The 24,254-nt window shown below is 37.4% G+C and overlaps 1 long non-coding RNA gene across 2 annotated transcripts in view; it reads right to left on the reverse strand.

Annotated features, from left to right (window-relative positions):
• LOC133260528 (uncharacterized) overlaps positions 1-23,899 on the reverse strand; it is a 33,101-nt gene extending 9,202 nt beyond the window's left edge. The window contains exons 1-2 of one of the 2 annotated variants that reach the window (XR_009740850.1): positions 23,750-23,899; positions 19,780-19,884 (exon numbers count right to left, since the gene is read on the reverse strand). This is a non-coding gene — a long non-coding RNA (uncharacterized LOC133260528). The remainder of the gene's footprint in view (positions 1-19,779; positions 19,885-23,749) is intronic. The other variant, XR_009740849.1, reaches the window with a different exon arrangement.
• Positions 23,900-24,254: the final 355 nt, after the last annotated feature.

Below are 24,254 nucleotides of genomic sequence, written 5' to 3' on the forward strand. Positions count from 1 at the left end.
TAGGTTGTTTCCATGTCCTGGCTATTATAAACAGTGCTGCGGTGAACATTGGGGTACACATGTCTCTTTCAATTCTGGTTTCCTCGGTGTGTATGACCAGCAGTAGGATTGCTGGGTCGTATGGCAGTTCTATTTCCAGTTTTTTAAGGAAATAAATTCATTTTACACACAAATGCAAAGCTTGTATTTTTGACAAGTGAAATAAATTTAAAAACATTAGCAAAGCATCAACCATGAGAGGAAACATGCCCAATCCCTGTACCTCTTGCTATAATGTTGGGTTCAGAAAAGTTTGCATTTAAAATTCTTAGACCTTCAAGGGATACAAATTTCACAAATGAATTATGTGGTAGTAAAATTTGGTAGCAATAGAAGAAATATTTTTAATTATTATAATAAAACAGTTGTAGATTAAAATAGTAATAGAAAGGACATGACATACTAATATATACTTTTATAAATGATGACGAAAATGTTAGAGACTTTAAAAGTAGGGCATGAATACAAGAGTCCTTGCCCTGATTGTTTTAATAGTAGAATGTTTCAATACAAACAAATACAGGAAAGCACCATTACTAGTTCAAAGGATAAAATAAAATAGTGAGTGCCTCAGTTGAAGCCAAAACTGTTTATCAATGTTAACATCCTACCATAATTTTAAACTTTCAAAGTAGAAATAAATGGTAATAGTAGCACCATGTCTTATGATATGATAGTGGGGTTCTTCCCACTGAAGCCATCATATTATTATAGAAATTCTATCTATGATTAGATAATACAAAGAAATGAGAAGTATAAATACTTGAAAGGATGAGTGAAAAAATACTTTAAGATTATAGAGTTCATTCCACTATAATCACCAATTTACAAAAATGCTAATAGTTTTCCTACATATAAAATATATATAATAAAAGTGTTCATTATTAAAAGCAAAAAAGGAATTGAAATGCATTGATATAAAATTAGCATTTAGTGTACAGAGATTATATTAATATATTAAATAAATACTTCAAACTATAGTGGAGGATATCAATATATGCTTTAATAAAATGGAAAAGATTTCCATTTATGGCAATATGGATGGTGGATCAGATTTATTATCTTGTTTAAAACATGTTTTCCTGAAAATTTGCTTTTAAATGAATGACTTGGTTTTTAAAAAATGATCTGGAGTTTGAAAAAGACTGAAAATAGAATTTTGGAATATTGGACATAGCTTTTGCTCCAAGGGAAACTGCTAAATACTAGGTACCCAGAGCTTCTGTTCTGATGGTCAAATAAGATACTGAAGAAGGCACTTGATACCTAAGACATGAAAGGTAGGGATGTAATAGGTATCTGTATGAAGCTGGAAATATAATGGATCTCTTAGGAACAAGAAATCAACTTACCTCACAGAAAGAGATGGCAAGAAAACTTGGCTGACATAACATTGGTACTAGTGGAAAAGGAAAAACATCTTCCCTGAGATGTTTTATTTGCTCACATAATTTTCTGAGTTTAATTCACACAACCTATTTCATCTGAGAAGCATCAAGTGGAAAATTAAGAATGGTTAAAGTCAATAGTCAGTTCACTCAGTCATGTCCGAATCTTTGGGACCCCAAGGACTGCAGCACGCCAGGCCTCCCTGTCCATCACCAACTGGCGGAGTTTAAAACTCCTATCCATTGAGTTGGTGATACTATCCAACCATCTCGTCCTCTGTCATCCCCTTCTCCACCCAACTTAAATCTTTCTCAGCATCAGGGTCTTTTCAAATGATCCAGTTCTTTGCATCATGTGGCCAAAGTACTGGAGTTTCTGCTTCAGCATCAGTCCTTCCAATGAATATTCAGGACTGGTTTCCTTTAGGATGGACTGGTTGGATCTCCTTGCAGTCCAGGAGACTTTCAAGAGTCTTGTTCAACACCACAGTTCAAAAGCATCAATACTTCCACACTCAGCTTTCTTTATAGTCCAACTCTCATATACATACATGACTACTGGAAAAACCATAGCCTTGACTAGACAGACCTTTGTTGGCAAAGTAATGTCTCTGCTTTTGAATATGCTGTCTAGGTTTGTCATAACTTTTCTTCCAAGGAGCAAGCGTCTTTTAATTTCATGGCTGCAATCACCATCTGCAGTGATTTTGGAGCCTAAAAAAATAAGTCTGTCACTGTTTCCACTGTTTCCCCATCTATTTGCCATGAAGTGATGGGACCAGATGCCATGATCTTCATTTTCTGAATGTTGAGATTTAAGCCAACTTTTTCACTCTCCACTTTCACTTTCATCAAGAGGCTTTTGAGTTCCTCTTCACTTTCTGCCATAAATCTGAGGTTATTGATATTTCTCCCGGCAATCTTGATTCTAGCTTGTGCTTCATCCAGCCCAGCTTTTCTCATGATGTACTCTGCATATAAGTTAAATAAGCAGGGTGACAATATACAGCCTTGACGTACTCCTTTTCCTATTTGGAACCAGTCTGTTGTTCCATGTCCAGTTCCAACTGTTGCTTCATGACCTGCATATAGATTTCTCAAGAAGCAGGTCAGGTGGTCTGGTATTCCCATCTCTTTCAAAATTTTCCACAGTTTGTTGTGATCCACACTGTCAAGGGCTTTGCCATAGTTAATAAAGCAGGTGTAGATGTTTTTCTGGAACTGTCTTGCTTTTTTGATGATCCAACAGATGTTGGCAATTTTATCTCTGGTTCCTCTGCCTTTTCTAAATCTGGCTTGAATATTTGTAAGTTCACGGTTCATATACTGGTGAAGTCTGGCTAGGAGAATTTTGAGCATTACTTTACTAGATATGACCTAAATCAAAATTAGGTATGACCTAAATCAAATTTAGGATTCAGGTATGACCTAAATCAAACCCCTTATGATTACACAGTGGAAGTGAGAAATAGTTTCAAGGGATTAGGTCTGATGGACAGAATGCCTGAAGAATTATGGATGGAGGTTTGTGACATTGTACAGGAGGCAGGGATTAAGGCCATCCCCAAGAAAAGGAATGCAAAAAGACAAAATGTTTGTCTGAGGAGGCCTTACAAATAGCTGTGAAAAGAAGAGAAGTGAAAGGCAAAGGAGAAAAGGAAAGATATACCCATTTGAATGCAGAGTTCCAAAGAATAACAAGGAGAGATAAGAAAGCCTTCCTCAGTGATCATGGCAAAGAAATAGATGAAAATAATAGAATGGGAAAGACTAGAGATATCTTCAATAAAATGAGAGATACCAAGAGAATACTTCATGCAAAGATGGGCTCAATAAAGGATAAAAATGGTATGGACCTAACAGAAGCAAAAGATATTAAGAGGTGGCAAGAATACACAGAACTATACAGAAAAGATCTTCACAACCCAGATAATCATGATGGTGTGATCACCAACCTAGAGCCAGACATCCTGGAATGCAAAGTCAAGTGGGCCTTAGGAAGCATCACTAGGAACAAAGGTAGTGGAGGTGACGGAATTCCAGCTGAGCTATTCAAATCCTAAAAGATGAAGATGTGAAAGTGCTACACTCAATATGCCAGCAAATGTGGAAAACTCTGCAGTAGCCACAGGATTGGAAAAGGTCAGGTCAGTTTTCATTCCAATTCCAAAGAAAGGCAATGACAAAGAATTCTCAATCTGCTGTACAATTGCACTCATCTCACAGGCTAGTAAAGTCAATAGGCCCCCAAGCTAACTTGCCGAAGCAAATGAAAATCTTTTTTGAAAAAAAGAGACAAGAAACCAAAAGCATCCAATATTTCTCTCAAAGTTCTGACTACAAAAGTGATTCATCAGGGATATGTAAATTAAAGTAATATAACATACTCTACATCCACTAAAATGACTAAAATTATAGAGACTGACAATACCAAGTACTGAGGAAAATGTGGAGTAACCAGAACTTACATGTATTGTTTGTATAAGTTAGTATAATTGCTTTGGTGAAATGCCTAACAATTTATTATAAAGTTAAATATATTTCCTATACAGGTGAGTAATTATGCAAAGAACCCATATGTATATCAGCTGTTGAATTGATAAAAAGTTGTTTTACATTCATGGAATGAAATAATGTTTGACAATAAAAAGGAACAAACTACTAATATAAGCCAAAGCATGGGCTAGATAAATATTGAGATTTGTCGTTGTTCAGTGGCTCATTTGTGTTGGACTCTTTGCGACCCCATGGACTGCAGCACTCCAGGCTTCCCTGTCCTTCACTATCTCCCCGAGCTTGCTTAAACTCATGTCCATTGAGTTGGTGATGCTATCCAACCATCCCGTCCTCTGTTGTCCCCTTCTCCTCCTGCCTTCAGTCTTTCCCAGCATTAGGGTCTTTTCCAATGAGTCAGTTCTTTGCATCAGGTGACTAAAGTATTGGAGCTTCAGCCTCAGCACCATTCCCTCCAAAGAAATCCCAGGGCTGATCTCCTTCAGAATGGACTGGTTGGATTTCCTTGCAGTCCAAGGGACTCTCAAGAGTCTTCTCCAACACCACAGTTCAAAAGCATCAATTCTTCAGTGCTCAGCCTTCTTTATGGTCCAGCTCTTACATCCATACATGACTACAGCTTTGACTAGACCAACCTTTGTCAGCAAAGTAATATCTGCTTTTTTAGACACTCTCTAGGTTTGTCATAGCTTTTCTTCCAGGGAGCAAGCATCTTTTAATTTCATGGCTGTAGTCACCATCTGCAGTGAATATGGAGCCCAAGAAAATAATGGTCTGGCACTGTTTCCATTGTTTCCCCATCTACTTGCCGCAGAGTGATGGGACCAGATGCCATGATCTTAGTTTTTTGACTGTTGAGTTTTAAGCTAGCTTTTTCACTCCTCTTTCACCTTCATCAAAAGGCTGTTTAGTTCCTGTCCACTTTCTGCCATAGGGTGGTATCATCTGCAAATCTAAGATTATTGATATTTCTCCTGGCAATCTTCATTGTGCCTCATCCAGCCCGGCATTTCTTATAATGTATTCTGCATATAAGTTAAATAAGCAAGGTGACAATATACAGCCTTGACGTACTTCTTTCCCGATTTTGAACCATTCCATTGATTCATGTCCAATTCTAAGTGTTACTTCTTGACCTACATACAAGTTTCACAGGAGGCAGGTCAGGTGGTCTGGTATTCCCATCTCCTGAAGAATTTTCCACAGTTTGTTGTGATCTACACAGTCAAAGGCTTTAATTTAATTAATGAAGCAGAAATACATATTTTTCTGGAATGCTCTAGATTCCTGGACATTTATTACTAGGAAATAGATAAATTGGAGAGGCTAAAAACTAACAACAAATTATGAGTTCACTTGGAAAGGTAATCAAAACATATTTACCTTAAAAATAATAATACAAATAAGCAATTTATCAAACAATGTATTTGCCATCTCATCTCATTTCTGACTCCAAAGAACACCTGCAAATATAAGCAACTATAAATCAAAAGATAGATGGGTGGATAGATGGATGGATAGACATGCTTAAAAAATGGCAAAAGTCTGGAAATAAAAGTATCAAACTCTTATCAGGAGATGTCTACTGGGATTGTACAGAATTGATGAAGGGATATATAATGAGAGAACTTGCACTGTTAATATATAAGTAATAAGAGAATCTTCTGGCTCTTAATCATCGGTTTCTTTTGGTGTGAAATCTGAGCTGAGAATCTGGCAGATAGTCACGTTGAAGTCAATAAACAGACTTCCTGAACCATAGGCAATATGATTAACATTGTAGAGACTCAGAAGGGCCTGCAGCCAGCAAGAGCCAAGGGGCGCTCAGTCATCTGAATAACTGAGGACATCAGCAGAGAATGCCATCAGAACACTCTGAGAAAGAACTGGGCCAATCTGTTGGACCCTAGGAGATGCTAGATATTAAGCCCTCAAATAAGTCTAGTGTATAAAAATCACCCCCCATCAGGATACAGTGTGTTTATCTCAGGAGCACTAAGTTAAACATTCAAAAAATACATGTTATTTTGCCACATCAGCAACAGCGAAAAAGGAGAATTATAAATGCAGGAATGAATGTGATAAAATCTAACACAAACATTAGAAAAACTCTGAGAAAACTAGGAATATAAGAGAACTACCTTAACCTGATAACAGATATCTACCCCAAAGCCGGCAGCTAACACTGACGACTAGGGTAAAAGACTGAAGCCTTTGCCCTTAAGAGCAAGGGAAAGAGAAGATGTCTATCCTCGCCACTTCTATTCAACATTGTACTGGAGGCTCTGAGCAGGGCAATATGGCAAGGGGGCAAAAATAAAAGGTATTTATATTGGGAAGGAATAGGTAAATACATTTATTTGCATATGATGTTATATAAATTCTGATGAATCAACACAAATCAACTAGAAATAATGAATTATGTAAGGTCACAGAAACAATGTCCATATAGAAAAATTAAATGCCTTTTCATATGCTACAAAGAACAATTGAAAATAGAAATTCCAGTGTTTAGATCTTGAGAAAATATTTAACTTTTCTGAGTCAACTTTCCTGACCTATGAAATGATATGAGTTAGAGAAGGTGGAATGATCACAATGACTCCTTCTCGCTTGATTATTTAGTATTTTCCTGCTCTGTAACTTCATGAGATCAGGGATTCTGTTTTCATCATCATTTTATTTCTCAGAGCCCAGAACATCAGGTGTAACTACACTGTCTGTTGAATAATAAAAGATGACAAGCTGGAATTGGCCACCAAGGAACAGGAGTGAAACAGAGGTGCAGATATTTTTGGCCATCTGGAGAACCTCGTAATTCTCAAGTCAGAGACTAAACCCTACAGTTGTTTAAGGTTTACTTTAACCTTAAACATGTTAAAGAGTCATGTCTGACTCTTTGCAACCCTGTGAATGGTAGCCCACTAGGCTCCTCTGTCCATGGGGATTCTCCAGACAAGAATGCTAGAGTGGGTTGCTATGCCTTCCTTCAGGGGATCTTCCCAACCCAGGGATGAAACCCGTGCTTCCCTCATCACATGCAGATTCTTTACTGTCTGAGCCACCAGGGAAGCCCAAGAATACTGGAGTGGGTAGTCCTTGGCTCTAGGAGTATGTAATTCTTCCCATCTGAGAGTAGCCAACAACATAATGAACAATCAGAAAGCTGTTTTTTATGCTACCTTATATGCGTGTTTGATCCCTGGGTCAGGAAGTTCCTCTGGAGTCAGAAATGTCAACCCATTCCAGTATTCTTTCTTGGAAAATTCCATGGACAAGAGAAGTCTGGCAGGCTACAGTTCATGGGGTTGCAAAGAGTTGGACATGACTGATCATATACATACAAACATGGCACTGTGCTAGGCATTGTGGGCAGAGAAGGCAATGGCACCCCACTCCAGTACTCTTGCCTGGAAAATCCTATGGATGAAGGAGCCTGGTAGGCTGCAGTCCATGGGGTCGCTGAGGGTCCGACACAACGGAGCGACTTGACTTTCATTTCTCACTTTCATGCGTTGGAGAAGGAAATGGAAGCCCACTCCAGTGTTCTTGCCTGGAGAATGCCAGGGACGGGGGATTGCCGTCTGTGGGGTCACACAGAGTCGGACACAACTGCAGGGACTTAGCAGCAGCAGCAGGCATTGTGGGGGGAAGAGCATTAGACAGTTTTCTCCCAGAGACCAAAAGGCAGAGGCAGAAACTAGGATGAAGATGATTTTCTAGTTCCAGTGACACAGGTGGTAAAAACTCAAGTGTTTGTAAAATCACACTCTCACTTCTATTTCTTAAAATCATGGAAAGCAAAGACCTTCGGATATAATAACTTCAAATCACGGAATACTTAACCTAGTTTAATATGCAATTGCCTTTGAATGTATCTGAGGTTTGCATGCTTATCTATTCTTTTGGCAACCAGGCTATACAAAAGTTTGAGTGTGTAAGCCTACATAATAATCTGTATTGGAATGTGTATTTTACCAAAGTTAGTTATGCTTCATATCTCCCTTGGGAGGCAGTTCAAAACACTTTATTTGGGTAACACACACACATACCCAAGTGAACTAAAACCAAGGAACTAAGTAGTAGGCAACTGTGAGATTATTTTTCACTGAGCCAAAATAGACCAGACTCAGAGCCAGGCAGCTCTAAAGAAGCAGCTGTCAGATGACCTCTGAAGTATCTGTTTGTGTGAGTGCTAGAAAACAGGCAGAGATGGTGACCAGGATTCTTTGCAGAGAGAGAAGAGGTAGCCAGGGGGAGTAACAAACATCCCATTTCAGACAAAAACAAATGGCCCCTAGATTTCAAGTGTATTCACATAGTCAAAAGTACTTACAAGGGTAAAAAGATGTTAAAATATGAATATTTAAAAAGGTGAAGAGTATGATCATAAAGCAACCTAAATATTTTTCTTCACACTGTCCATTTAACCCTTTCTGTTTATAAATGAAGGAAAGGCGGAAATAATATATATACAGAGAACGTAGAGTAGTAGGAGGAGGGTGAGGAGGCAGATTTATTTTTAAGGCACTGACTCACATGATCATATGAGCTGGCAAGTCCCAAAGCCATAGAACATGCCATCAGGCTGGAATTCAGGTAAGACTGTTGTGTCTGAAATCCTTTAGACAGATCAAACAGGCTCAAAATACAGGCAGGAGTTCTACATTGCAACATTGAACCCAAATTCCTTTTTCAGGAAGCCTGTCTTTGCTCTTAAGACTTATAATTAATTGTATGCGTACAATCCAAATGATGATAGAGAATTTGCTTTACTCAAAGTCCACTGATTTAAATGTGAAAATGAAAGTGTTAGTTGCTCAGTTGTGTCTGACTCTTTGCAACCCCATAGACTGTAGCCTGCCAGGCTCTACTGTCCATGGGGATTCTCCAGGCAAGAATACTAGAGTGGGTAGCCACTCCCATCTCCAGGGGATCTTCCCAATCCAGGGATTGAACCCTGGTCTCCTGCATTGCAGGCAGATTCTTTATCCTCTGAGCCACCAGGGAAGCCTGATTTAGTTTGTTCCATCAAAAAAACACCTTCACAGCAACAGCCAGACTGGTGTTTGGTCAAACAACTGGGCACCATAATCTAGCCAAGTTGACACATAAAATGAACTATCGCTAATTCTCCCCCAGTCCCTTGGATGAAAATAAGAGTAGTAATCATGATTCTTCTGCTTCCTCCTAAAAAGTGAACAGTTCTCAAGTCATTTCAAGCCACAATACAGTCTTAATCCAAGATTTCAAATAGTCCAAACGTCCAGGTCCATATAAGGTTAAGCCTTCATCTTTCAGTCAGTTTGGGCCTGCTCTGAGCAGGCTGCCTTTGTTACTGGTGGGAGGGGAAGTGTCTGCTCCTACAGGCCTTAGTCTAGCACTGCAGTTTTTCTTCCCTCATACACTAGGCAGACTCTAGTTCTTCCAGGGTTGATACCAAAATAAGCAAGGCACTGATGCTATCATGAACTGGTATTAGTGTTCTCTGGGCTTCCAAGAAATCTAAAGGTCATTTTTCTCTAAAGGGATGTTTTTACCTGTTTTTTCACAGGCATATCCCACCCCCATCCTGAGATCTCTCACTGTTTTCCCTTGACACAAGTAGATAAGTATCTTTTCTCTGATTTAACATTAGTATCTCTTTGTCAGCTCCTAGAAGAAGCTGGTCCATCATCTCTGTGGTGGTCACCACATTATTCCAGGCAGCCGTGTTCTTTCTTTCATAGGTATCTCAGGTCTGTGTCTTGGTAAATAAGCAGCTGCCAAGACCCTGATAAACCGGGATCCTCCACGAAATGCTGTACTAACTGTTCTCTCTCTTTAGAGCAGTTTGTCAAGGATAGCTTCCATCCACCAGATTTCAGAGACCTAAGTTGGTTACCAGTCTCCTTCACCCTCTTAAGTTTTCAGGGATGGATATTGAGGTCCTGGAATGACACATCAGATCATCTTCTCTTGTACAGTTGACCCTTGAACAACATGAGTTTGAACTGCCACAAGTTACTTATGCATGGATTCATTTATGCATGGATTTTTTTTTCAAATAAATACATACTACAGTACTACATGTGGCTTCCCAAGTAGCTCAGTGGTAAAGAATCTACCTGCCAGTGCAGGAGATGTGGGTTTGATCCCTGGGTTGGAAGATCCCCTAGAGTAGGAAATGGCAATCCACTCCAATATTCTTGCCTGAAAAATTCCATGGACAGACCAGCCTTGTGGGCTACATACAGTCCATGGGGGGTCACAAAAGAGTCAGACATGACTGAGCGACTAAGCATGCCTGCTTGCACAGTACTACATAACCCATTGTTGAATTCATGGATGCAGAATCAGGAATACAATGGGTTGACTGTCAAGTTGTAGGTGGAATTCTGACTGCTTCAAGGATCTGAGTTCCTAGTCCTTGCAATGTTCAGGAGTCAACAGGATTTAATTTAGAAACGACTCCCCCCCCTCCCCCACTCCTTAAAGAAGGTGTTTTTCCTCTAAGATTCCCCAACTACTGCCAGACCTGGACTTTGATTTTTCTCCACTTGTCCTGCAAAGCAACCAAACTACATTTAGGAGAAATGTAAATATAGGTCAAAAGCAGCTTTGAAGTCCCTTTATATCTCTTCTATGCATATAAAAATATTTTATGTAGGGTTTTTAGTTAGTTTTTGAAGGAAGCATTACTCAAATAGTCTAGCTTAACATCATTTCTAGAAGCTCAATATGAATTTTTTTAATTCTCTAATATAACATAAAACCTTGGAATAAAATTGCCTATTTTTCAAAATATAATTAAAATATTAACAACTAATGAAAATAATTAAATATTTTAACTAAAAAACTCTTAATCTTGTTCTACAGAATGACAATAGATGTTTGGTAAAGGAAAAAGAGAGTGGTTTGTGGTCAAATAAATTTTGCAAAGGCTGTAATAAACACTTGGGGGGCAGGATTTCTCTGAACTTTAGTATGCATATTTATGTAAAAGACAGCTGTATATGTTGCTATGCTTTCTGAACTTATTTTAACACAAAATTTCTTTTATATTGTGTTCTACAGCAGGTACTTTGGAGAAAAATCCTAAAAATGAGTAGCTACAAATTTGGGAAGATATGTCCACATATGTTTATGATAATTTATTTTTCCTAATTATTATGCATCTAACTTTGCCTATTTTCAGCTTTTATGAAATTATTTGGTATCTTTCTATGAATTGCAAAATACTCCTTGTTAAAAGATCAAAAATCTGATAGTAACTAGTATAATGGCTCCAAGCAGATTTTTCTGTTTTCAAGTTGATATTTAAGGACCCTAAGGAATTGTGAGTAGATGTGATTTCAATATAAACATTGGCACACAGGATTTCTTAATGATTTTCTGATGAGACCCTGTGGATTCTATCAGCCCCCCCCCCCATTTTCATATTCACTTCTCTCAAAGATGGTGGTAACATACAAATATTAGCTCTGGGAGGTGGAATTATGAGGTAATTCTGAGCTTAGAGAAGATAAATTTGGAGGAATAAAAACATTATGAGTTTTTATAAGTTGAATTCTAAGTAAACTTTGTGAATTTCTTGAATTGAAAGGGTAGCCCCACTCTAGAATTAGCCCCAAGATGTATCACTAGGACTACGTGACACTTGGTTAAATAATCACTATATATTCCTACTCATAGAGCTTTAGTTTTAATTAGTTTGCACTGGTGTAGTGCTCCTTACAGAATGAACATCATTGTGTTTGGGGTTATGGATTGGTTTCTTGAGTAATAATGAAGCTTACTAATAAAAGACCTTCCAAATTCACATCATTTCCTGCCCTACTCCTAATTTAGAACATGAAATAAGTTTAACTTCCCCATCTTATTTGCAGTTGTTTTCTTAAATTGCATTATATTAAAAGAAAAAGCTATCAGGTATTCATATATCTCTTACCTAATTCTGGATTACATTTCAAAATGATGGTAATTAACAGGCTATAGAAGATGGTACAATATTTACAGCAACATGGTAACCAACTTAATTAATATTAAAGACAAATTGAAATCTCTATGCTCTTTCTCTTGATTCAGATAATTTTCTTCATGATATGAAAACTCAGATGGAATTACATGGCTTGATTACTTTTTAAAGTGATTATTGAGTTCTCCAGATACTTACTGGTTCCTCAGAATCAGTTATCCATATTTATAAAGTGCTATATCTAATTGGCAAATCTATTTCACTTACACTTTTTAAATTGCTCCATTGTTGGTCAAGTTGTGTTTGACAGTACCAGACTCAGTTACACAAAGTAATTTAGTTATAAATATAACTTCAGGTTTCCCTAATGCTGTTTCTCTGATTAGGCATGACAACTTGGATAGGCTCTAGCCATTGTAAAGACTGGAGCTGCCGTAGCACGTTCCATATTATGGAATCAGTCTATATTCTTTACAAATGTGGAGCCCAGTAGCAGGTTTAAACTTGATTTGCCATGTCATAGTTTATATTATAGGCAAACTCAAGTGAGTAACAGTACAATAAATAATATCAATAGTTCAATGCATGAAGAAAACCCATAAAATCCAAATTATTTGATTTCAGAATCTAAGACTTAAAAGAGACATCAATGATCTAATATAACTTCTAACTAAGGCAGAAATCCTCCTCTGCTATATACCAGATAGAGGATAGTCATTTTTCATTTAAATAAGTTCAATAATATAAAATATTAATTGTTAATAAAGAATCCCATTATAGTTCAAAGCATCAGAGAAGTATCACACCCTCATGGTTAAGCCTGTAGCCTATAGAGCTAGATTGTGGTTTCAAATTCTATTTCTGCTAGCTCCTGACTAGGATGCTACATTTCATCACACCCTGGTATTTCAATTTGGTAATGTGTAAAGTAAATTCCTATAAAGATTAAAATTGTTGAAGCATCTAAAGACAGAGAGTTAATAATATATAAATGCATCTAGAATAACTATTGGCATGAAAACTATAATATTTTTTAGAAAATTGTTTCATGTATTAAGCCTGTCTCCCAATACCTTCCACTCATCAGTTCTAGCTCTGACTCTAAAGGTGTGCAGTGTGAAACCTGTCCCTCTTTTGCATTTCCAGGCTGGGTCTTCCAGACTTCTTTTCTTCAAGCTAAGAGTTACCAAGTCTCTAGTATACCTGAATACTGTCTTTAGGCCAGTGGAGGCCCAAGATAAGATGCATGTGTTTCTTGACTTCTTTGCTGATTCTCTGCACTCTACAATGGTTTTTAAAAAACTTTTAAGTGAGATTATAGTTGACATATAACACTGCATTAGTGATTGGATATTTGTATGTACTGCAAAATGGTCACCTTGTACGAAAAAGCATAGTTAAACAGCCATCACCAGACATAGTTACAATTTTTTCTTGGGATGAGCACTTTAGAGATCTATTCTCTTAGAATTTTAAGTACATGAAAGTGAAAATGTTATTTGCTCGGTCATGACTGACTATTTGTGACGACCTGATGAGCTGCAGCCCGCCAGGCTCCTCTATCCTTGGGGATTCTCCAGGCAAGAATAATGGAGTGGATTGTCATTCCTTCTCCAGGGAATCTTCCCAATGTAGGGATCGAACCTGAGTCTCCCACATTGCAGGCAGAGTCTTTACTTTCTGAGCCACTAGGGAATTGTACAGATTAACGATAGTCATCATGCTGTACATTATATCCTCATATCTTATTTATTTTATAGATAAATACTTATAGATGGGAGTTTATTTATTTATAGATAAATACTTACAGATGGGAGTTTTAACTCCTTGAAGCCTTCACCACTTTGCCCATCCACTGCTTCTGGAAGCCGCCAATCTGTTTTCTGTTTATAAGTTCATTTTATTTTTATTTATATTCTGCATATAAGTAAGATCATACTGTATTTGTTTATCTTCATCTGACTTATTTCACTTCCATAATGCCCTTAAGGTCCATCCATTGGTCGCAAATAACAAGATATCCTTCCTTTTCTGATGCGGAATAATATCCATGTATATATTTTTTCTCTACCCATCATCCACTGATAAACACTTAGGATGCCTCCATGTCATGACTATTGTAAAGAACGGTGCAATTAAATGGGACAATTATTTTTAAAGACCTTCAGCATGCCTCATATTCCTTCACAAAATGTACATTCATTTTAGCAAAAAATGTAACCACTAAATTTAGAGTGAGGAAACTGTTGTTGTTATTCAGTTGCTAAGTAGGGGCCTAACCTTTGTGTCCCCATGGGCATCAGCTTGCCAGGCTCCTCTTTTCCCCACTATCTCCCGGAGATTGCTCAAATTCATGTCTGTTGAGTTGGTGATGCTATCTAACCATCTCATCCTCTGCTGCCCCTTTCTTCTTTTGCCTTCAATCTTTCCCTACATCAGGTCTTTTCCAGTGAATCAGGTCTTCAATCAGGTGGCCAAAGTATTGGAATTTCAGTCAGCATCAGTCCTTCCAGTGAATGTTCAGAGTTGATTTATTTTAGAATGGACTGGTTTGATCTCCTGCAGCCCAAGGGACTCTCAAGAGTCTTCTCCAACATCACAATTCAAAAACATCAGTTCTTTAGTGCTCAGCCTTCTTTATGGTCCAATTCTCACATCCATACATTACTACTGGAAAAACCACAGCTTTCACTACACTGATGTTTGTCGGCAAAGTGATTTATCTGCTTTTTAATACACTGTCTAGGTTTGTCATAGCTTTTCTTCCAAGGGGCAATTGTCTAATTTTGTGGCTGCAGTCACCATCTGCAGTGATTTTGGAGCCCAAGAAAATAAAATAGCTCACTGTTTTCATTGTTTCTCCATCTATTTGCCATAAAATGATGACACCAGATGCCATGACCTTAGTTTTTTTGACTGTTGAGTTTTAAGCCAGCTTTTTCACTCTCTTCTTTCACCTTCATCAAGAGGCTCTTTAGTTCCTCTTCACTTTCTGCCATTAAAGTAGTGTCATCTGCCTATCTGAGGTTATTGATATTTCTCCCGGCAATCTTGATTCCAGCTTGTGCTTCATCCAGCCTGACATTTTCCATGATGTACTCTGCATATAAGTTAAATAAGCAGGATGACAATATACAGCTTTGATGTGCTCCTTCTCTAGTTTTGAACCAGCCCATTGTTCCATGTAGTTGGCATGTGGAAGGCATGCCACACACCAAATACATGCAAACACTGTGTATCTTGTTGCTGGGGCTGCTGGGAATAGAGACAGAGCACAGTCTGGTCCACCATCTCCATCTGTGGAGCTTTCTAAGACTGAAGAAGAGTAGCTGGATCAAAATAGGAAATGTTTAGTAAAATATTTCACCATCATTTCACTTTCAGAAATCAGAAGCTTTTACATTTCTTCATGTACTTCTATCAAGCCTTGAAGAGGTCAAAGACACTCATCATGAGGAAAATTACACAGAAGAAAATGATATGTATTAGTCCTAAAAAATATAGGCCATAATAGCACATAGTGTAATGGATGGAGTGTGTTCTTATCATCTATGCACATCCTTCAGTCCACAGATGCAATGGTCATTATATGATCCTTTGCCATTTGTTTACTCAAATTAGTTCATATAATTTTGCATAATTACAAATTGCACAGGGGCCTTGTTACTAAACTGTAAGACTTGAAACAGGCCATTTAACTTCTTGCTGCCACTTCTGACAAATGATGTTTAAAAGCAAGCTTGATTATTTTACAGATTTGGGTTACCATGAGATAAGATAAACTTTGAAATATTAAGATCCCTCTAAAAGTATAAAATTTAAAACTTATCAGGACTTATGCTATTAACAATCTGAGAAGACGCTGGGTCTGTTATCTGTTTTTTTGTTATCCAGAACATTTGGGTATGCCTGGAAGTTTCTTTCCAGAGCATTCAAACATAAGATCTGGGTCAAGTTTGTTCAGTTTTTCTCCAACTGTGACTGGCATTCATATGTTCTTTTCCCAAATTTCAATCAAGTTCTCAGAGGGCAAGAACCAAGACTTCTCATCAGGGAACCTCCACAAAAGCAAGCATTTAATAAAAATAACTAAATAAATGTGTGACCCAAAGCATTAAAAAAACACACACACACAAAACAGTAAATTTTCAGCATATCAATTCTTTAGTGCTTCAAAAACTAGTCTGAGAAAATCTGCCTTAAAATGTCAGTGTGAACACATACTAAGAAATTTTTAAAATTATAAAACTCTAATATTAAACCAAAGCATTATTTTTAGACTATAAGGGAATGCTAATATTGAGTAATTTCTTTGACAATAACTGGGACATTTATTGCCCATGATGATACATTTTACTTTTGGTTTCCTTCTCCTGCAGATGTGTGTGACTTAGTAATTTATTAATGAATATAATAGCCCTGCATGGAGCATCTACTGGATGCCTAGCTCTATTCTGAGCACTGGAAATCCAGTAACAAATGAGACAAATTCCCTGTGCTTAAGTTATAGTAGGAGAGATAGAAACTCGATAGTTAAACATGTATATACTGTCAGACTGTGCTAAGTGTTGCCAAGACTTTAAAAGGAGCCTAGGAAATAAAGACTATTTTAGAATGGGTATCGGGGTAAGTTTTTCTGAGGAGGTGATATTTGAGCAGAAATCTGAAGCTATGTAGGGGACAAACTATGTAAAGATCTGATGAAACTGTTCAATAGAAAAGGAATATTGGGTGTAAAGTTCTCAAAGCAGAAATGAGCTTGGAGTGTTGTAAAAACCTTGAGGAGGCCAATGTGACTAAAGTGGAGGGTGTGAGGAGGAATAAAGGGAGGGAAGGCTGGAGTGGAGCAGAGATCAAGTTACATAGGCCAAGGGAGCCCTGAAGAAGGAGTGAGGCTGTTATGCTAAGAGTACTAAATCCGTCAGTTTCTTTTCTTCTATGAGAGAATCAATGAGGCAGGGGATGAGTACTGCAGGGGAAGTGATAAAATCTGGTCTGTGGTTTAAAGAGCTCTCTGATAACTGCCTTAAGAGACTCGAATGTTGCAAGAGCAGACACAAGGAGACCAGTTGTGAGTCAGTTTCTACCATCCATGAAAAAGATGGTATCTTAGAGTGCGATGTTTGGAGAAGTGAACAGAGGTAATGGATTTAGATATTAATATAGTTTGAGAGTGAACCCAACAGAGCTTTCTGATGGATTAGATATGGGGAAATTAAGGTGAGAGAAAGATCTGAAATAATGGAGGCATCTATATTTGTGCAGGGCACAACCTTCATCTGTACACAGGTGAAGCTTTAGCAAGTAGATGAATGCTGGTAGCTACAATAAGGAAGATAGTTAAAAAGCACACTTTAGAGGAGTTGAAGTAGAAGTACACAGTTTTGATTTGAACATATTATATTTTAGATATCTCTATGAGAAATCTGTATGCATGCAGGTCAAGAAGCAACAGTTAGAACTGGACATGGAACAACAGACTGGTTCCAAATCGAGAAAGGAGTGTCAAGGCTATGTATTGTCACCCTGCTTATTTAACTTATATGCAGAGTACATCATGAGAAACACTGGACTGGATGAAGTACAAGCTGGAATCAAGTTTCCTGGGAGAAGAAATATCAATAACCTCAGATTTGCAGAGGACACCACCCTATGGCAGAAAGTGAAGAGGAACTGAAGAGCCTCTTGATGAAAGTGAATAAGGAGAGTGAAAAAGCTGGCTTAAACACAACATTCAAACAGCTAAGATCATGGCATCCGGTGCCATCACTTCATGGCAAATAGATGGGAACACAATGGAAAGAGTGAGAGACTCTATTTTTGGGGGCCCCAAATCACTGCAGATGGTGACTGTAGCCATGAAATTAAAAGATGCTTGCTCCTTGGAAGAAAAGCTATGACCAACCTAGACAGAATATTAAAAGGCTTTACTTTTAATATTACTTTGCCAAGACAGGTCTGTCTAATCAAAGCTATGGTTTTTCCAATAGTCATGTATGCATGTGAGAGTTGGACTATAAAGAATACTGAGCAACGAAGAATTGATGCTTTTGTGGTGTTGGAGAAGACTCATGAGAATCCCTTGGACTGCAAGGGGATCAAATCAGCCAGTCCTAAAGGAGATCAGTCCTGAATAATCATTGGAAGGACTGATGCTGAAGCTGAAACTTCAATACTTTGGCCACCTGATGCGAAGAACTGACTCATTTGAAAACACCCTGATGCTGGGAAAGATTGAAGGTGGGAGAAGAAGGGGGCAACAGAAGAGAGATTGTTGGATGGCATCACTGACTCGATGGGCATGAGTCTGAGTAAGCTCCAGTAGTTGGTGATGGACAGGGAGGCCTGGTGTGCTATAGTCCATGGGGTTGCGAAGAGTCAGACATGACTGAACAACCAAACTGAACTCATACTATTACTGTTAGTACTAACTACTGAGTTAAGGACAAGTCTGCAATCAGAGAGATCTGGATGGAGAATACATATTAGATGACATCAGCATGTCGATGTAGCATGTAATGTAGCATACATAAGATACTGGGGTTGGAAGATCACTGAGGGAAGTAGAGAACAGGGTGTCAAGGACAAAGAATGGAAGGACAATTTTCAGGAAAGAATAGAGGAAAAGTAACTGGCAACTAAAACTGAAGTGGTCTGTGAAATAAATAAATTTCTTGGAGAATAAAGTAAAGAATGTATATATTTGCAATTGCACCAAATGGTGGGGTTAAGATAAAGACATCGAACTTACTGATGGATTTAGCGAGAAAAAGGTGTTGGTGACATAGATGAGTGATTAGTAAGGAAAAGAGCCTGCTATAAAGTTGAAAAGAAAATGGCCTTTAAATAAAAGTTTATATTAACCCCAATTCCATTTTTGATGTCTTAAGTTTAAGATACCAATAAATAATCAGAATGTCTTCTGCAGATCAACGAATCTGAATATCAAAATAAGAAGTTACAGGGTGAAAGAAGGAATACTTGCAATTAATTTTACAAACAATAATGGTAGTAATTTTTTTTAGAAAAATATACTACTATTGTCAGTGGATATTTCCTTTAGGATATTTTTAGGAGAGTGGAAGAGGATAGAGTTAATTTTTTAGTAACATAAGTACTTCTGTAATGCCAAAGTAGTATGTAATGCCATACTTATTCAAGGTATGCAGGGCTTCATCCAAATATCAATCATTTATAAATAAAAATATTTGTAATGCTATAAAAAAAGAAAATGAAAGCTAAGAAAGTGGAGACTGGAATGTAGATGATCCACTCAATGACTTTTCTCCCTAAAAATAGCAAAATAAGTTGACAGTAGCTGAAAGAGGATGTAGAATCAAGAATTTTGTTTGTTTGTTTTACAACAGTATTTGTATGCTGTGTTTGTCAAGATACCCTAGATTATGCTGCAGTAAGAAGTTAGGCCCCAGATCCCAGTGATTTTCTGCAACAAAGGTTTATTTCTCTCGCATGCTACGTGTTCTAGGAGAGTCAGTTGAAGGGTGTGCTACTCATAGTTTTGGGGTTACAGTCTGAATTAGATTCTTTTGCTTTATATGTGCATGGTCTCAAATATGCAAAGTCTCAGTGGCTACAGTAGAAGAGAAAGAATAGAAAAAAATGAATGAGATTTTCATTCTCTAAGCCTGAACCGATGCATGTTTAATAGGTCAGAAGTAATCATACAACCTGCCTAACTGGAAAGGAGGTGGAAAATGTAAGAGAGCTAATGAAAGCTGTAGTGAGCCAGTAGGAATGATTTGATAGAGAAAGTATATTAACTTTAATAGTCAAATTCCTGAGCAGACTGGAGGACATGGGAAACAGTACACTTTTGGAGAGACTAGTGTTAGCAGCCCCATCTGAGTAAGGATGTTTTACCTGCTGCATCAGGAAAGAAGTCGGCTATAGGGATACTGAGTCATGGAGGCTGGGAGATTTGATGATGGAAAGATGAGAGCGTTGTCTTCTGAAAACTTTATTTTCCTGGGGAAATAAAAACAAACACACAAACAAACAAGATCATCAATTAAGAATGAAGAAAGGGAAGTAATTTCTATAGATTTTAAGAGACTGTCAGTGGTGGCCTCTAACAGTGGAAAAAACAAATTTACTAGGGAAACCAAGGGAAGATGGTAGAGGTAGCATGGTGTACTAGTTAGTCTAGTACACCATGTCTAGTGTACTAGTCTAGTACATGTCTAGTGTACATGTCTAGTACACTCTAGTCTAGATTCTGGAGCCAGGCTGTCGGGAATTCAGTCTCGGCTGTGTCACTTTATGACTGTGGACTTGGGTAACTTGCTTAGTAGTTAAGCGCCTCAGTTTCCAGATCTGTAAAATTGTGATAATAATAATACTTACATCTTAGGGTTGTTTGGGAGGTTAAAACAGCCTGATCTTATGAAGTGTCAGCTATTATTGTGAGGATAGCCTGACAATGGGACAACTTTAGGTTTATGGTCTAAAAATGAAATAATGCCAGGTAATACAGCTGTGTTTTTTTTCCTCCCTCCATGTTCAACTGCTGAGTTGCTAGTAAGCAGATGTGGAGTAGGCAGAAACTTAGATTTAACCATGATTAGATGTGTATGAGACAGGGAATTTTATCCAGTGCACTATTGCTAGATAGTCTTAATCTCCCAAGTATGAAGATGTCTACTTCCGTATTATTTTTTATTTGATGTCTTAAGCATTTAAAAAAAAAACTATGACCTACATCAGATTTCATAAGGTAAAGCTTTGCGGGAACCCTTCAGATTATTTAGAACGTTGGAATTCCATTTCTGAGTAAGTTAGTCCTTTTCTTTAAGAAAAGCACCATCAATGATTCTGTAAAAGCGGCACAGTTGGCAACCACCAACCTACAAGTCTCTCTATAGAGAAATGTCAGTTAGAGCTACAGAAGTCAAGTAAATTATCTTCAAAGTTTCTCTCTTAGAAACAATGAAAATTATTCTTATACAAATGAAATTGCATGATTGGGATAAAATTCACATTATTTTTCCCATATGTGACTCCTTTTTCCTCTATTTGAGAAGCCCCCAGTATTTGAACTTTGATCTTTACTGGGAAACAGCACACCAAGGATCTCTGCTTCAATTATCCTGCCAGCTTATACACTGCTTTTTCAGTTACTAATGATCTGAAGCAAATGTCATCAAGTAGAAAAGAGGAAGAATTCTAATGAGATTAAATGGGCATGCCAAATCTATCTTCTTTGCTCACTCAGGAATCTGCAATGAGGCCAACAAAAGAATCTGTTGTTGTGAAATAACCATAGGACAGTCTTCTCCATGTTTTTCTTTGCCTTCAGAAATCTTTACTTTGACTTCTCTTTCCAAAACTCATCTCTAGTTTCCTTAGTAACTCAATCTTTACAGAAACCTTTGTGATGTTTGATACTTGATAGTACTTGCTACCTAATTCAAGGGGCTTCCACATTCTATAGCTATTAGATTTCTGATTTCAAAGGGCAAGTGGGAAGTCTCCATTAAGTCCTCTTCCAGCTCTCATTTAAAATATGATTGCAAATATATGAAGTGAAAAATGTAGAAACAGCAAAAGGTGAAAACTCAGAATAAAGAAATGAAATTGGACAATAATACCAAAAATTAAAGAAAAATTATAATTATTTATCTTGCAGATGGAGCCAGATGGAAAGATGCTCCACACTCCATTCTTCTATTCCAAAACCTGGACGACCAAGGAAGCAAGCAGTTCTTCTATGATGTCAGGTATGATGCTCACATTATTTGCATGATGGAATTGTGAGTGATTCTGATATATTTGCCAATATTTATTCTTTACTTTCAAATTTAAAAATCTAAATAGCTTTAAGTAAAGAGTATCTATCTATCGACAGAAGATAATCTCAAGTGCAGAGTGGTTGTTTTGGGGATTGAAAGTTTGGGTGGTGATTTTGTCCTTCTATTTTATTATACTTTCAAACATTTTTACTATATTCATATGTTGCTATATAATTAGGGAATAGAATATAGTTTTTAAAGGACTATATTATACTATACTCTACTATAGAGGACTCTGAGGACATTGGTTTTATTGCTTCTTAAATATTTTCTTCCCTCTGGAGAAGGAAATGGCAACCCACTCCATTACTCTTGCCTGGAAAATCCCATGGACGGAGGAGCCTGGTAGGCTATAGTCTATGGGGTCGGAAAGAGTCGGACACGACTGAGCGACTTCACTTACTCACTCACTCAAATATTTTCTTCCCTAATTAGTATTTTTCATCTCCAAAGTGAGAAAGACTGTCTCTTCTATGAATAATATTTGTATATATAAAAAATTAAAAATGGTTGCCTAGATTCTTACCCAAATGGACAGTGTATTTGGGTGGCATGCCTTAAAATATAGTCTAGGTAGAACGCAGAACTTACAGTGTTTATTCTAGAGCTATTAATAGATTGTCCAGAAGCTAAAACTGGGGATGACTTTTTAATAATAATAATTTTAAGAATGTGTAGATAATTATTGAGATAATCCATATCATTAATCAAATATCTTTAGGTACATAAGGCATATCTGTGCCTTATGTATAACTGTGGCATATCTTGAAAGATATAGGAGTCATCTTCAAACGCAACTAAAACTGAGGTATGATAAGAGATTCTCATAAGCTGCTAATTTGGAAGCACCTGCTTTACACTATTTATTATTATTATTAAGACATAATTTACATATATTGAATGTACAAACCTTAAGTGTATAGTTCTATTACTTTTGACAAATACCTATAATCTGCACCTGTATCAAGATACAGAACATTTCTATCACTCCAGAAAATTCTGTCAGGCTTCTTTCCAGGCAATTTGGGCTCATTTCAGCTTAGGGTTTTTATGAATAAAGATGCTATGAAAGGTCTTGTACATTATGGTAGACATAAACACTCATTTCTGTTGGGCATATATTCAGGATGAAGTTTCTAAGTTATGGGTATGTTAAGATTTATTAAGTACCTTAAAACTTTTTTTTCTATGTGATTGGACCAATTTACAGTCACCCTGCTAACATAAATTCACTGTTGCTCCATAGATTTGCCAACACTTAATATTATTCATATTTCTAATTTTACTCCTTTTGATATATATTGACAACTTATTATGGATTTAATTTGCATTTTTCTGACAATTAATGATGTGAGCCCTTTTGCATGGTTTATTGGGTGTTTTGGTGTCTTCTGTTATGAAGAACACTGCATATCACAGTGTATTGTAAATGTCTATTTGTTTGTCTATAATTATGTTCTAACAACTGGCCTGTGAATTCCTAAAGGTAAGAATGTTTTTAATAGATCTTTCTTTTCCTGATACTTAGCACACCACACTAGCACACTGCAGATTCTAGTAAAGTATTGGTTTGAATGAAAAAAGGATAATTATTAAATAGCTCTGCCTATGTGTCAGATGCTTTTCATGTATTACCTTAATTAATCCCAAATTACTGATGAGGAAATTGAAGCTCAGAAGCTTAAGTATTTGCAGTGATCACAGAGCTCTAGTGAGTGGCTTGCATTGCTATAGTCTGAAACCTAGACTTTCTCCTTTGACAAGTGTTTCCTTTTTTTCTTCCAGTCTATCACAAGGGCTTTAGATTGGATTCATGTATTCATTTTGCACCCATTTTTACCATTCATGATGGCAGAGGATGCTATGCTAACATCCAAGTTTCTCTTTTTTCCACTGGTCACACAGCTAAATTACCTTTCCCAGGTTCCATGAAGTTAAGTAGGGTCTGTGACGAAGTTATGACAGTAGAATGCTGTTTAATATTGAGTATGCCACTTCTAGTTTCACCCATAAAAATCTCCCACGTGCAATCTTCTACTTACTGTTTCTTTAGCACACTAGGAATCCACACATTGAAGATGGTGGTAACATGAGTTACAAGGAGCCTGGTCTCTGAGTGACTGTGTGGGACAGAAGCTCCTCCCCTCTCCCCTTCATACTGGCCCATCTAAGTGAACACTGGGCTGTCATCATAATAGACCACAGAGATGTCAGGGTTTGTTATAGCAATCCAGTCTACTATAGTCTCTGTCCAGGTGTTGGCCATCCAGAGATGAATAGCTGTAGCCTTTGAGAACTTTAGTTTGGTAAATACAGAATTCTAACTCATGACAAATGGTTTAGTAAAGGTACAGAGTAAGTTCTGTGGCAAATGATAGAGACAGATCATTCTGCCTGGTAAACGTAAGGAATATCTCACTGAGGGAATAGTATCCTTTTTACCTTGTCCTTGGAGGCTCAGATCAAAGTGATGGGCATTGCACTTTGGAGAAACAGTGGGAGGAAATGTGTGGAATGCTAAAAATCAAGCTGTACTCCTTCCTGGAG

This window comes from Bos javanicus, chromosome 2 (assembly GCF_032452875.1).
Source record: "Bos javanicus breed banteng chromosome 2, ARS-OSU_banteng_1.0, whole genome shotgun sequence".
In the NCBI taxonomy this organism is placed as follows: Eukaryota; Metazoa; Chordata; class Mammalia; order Artiodactyla; family Bovidae; genus Bos; species Bos javanicus.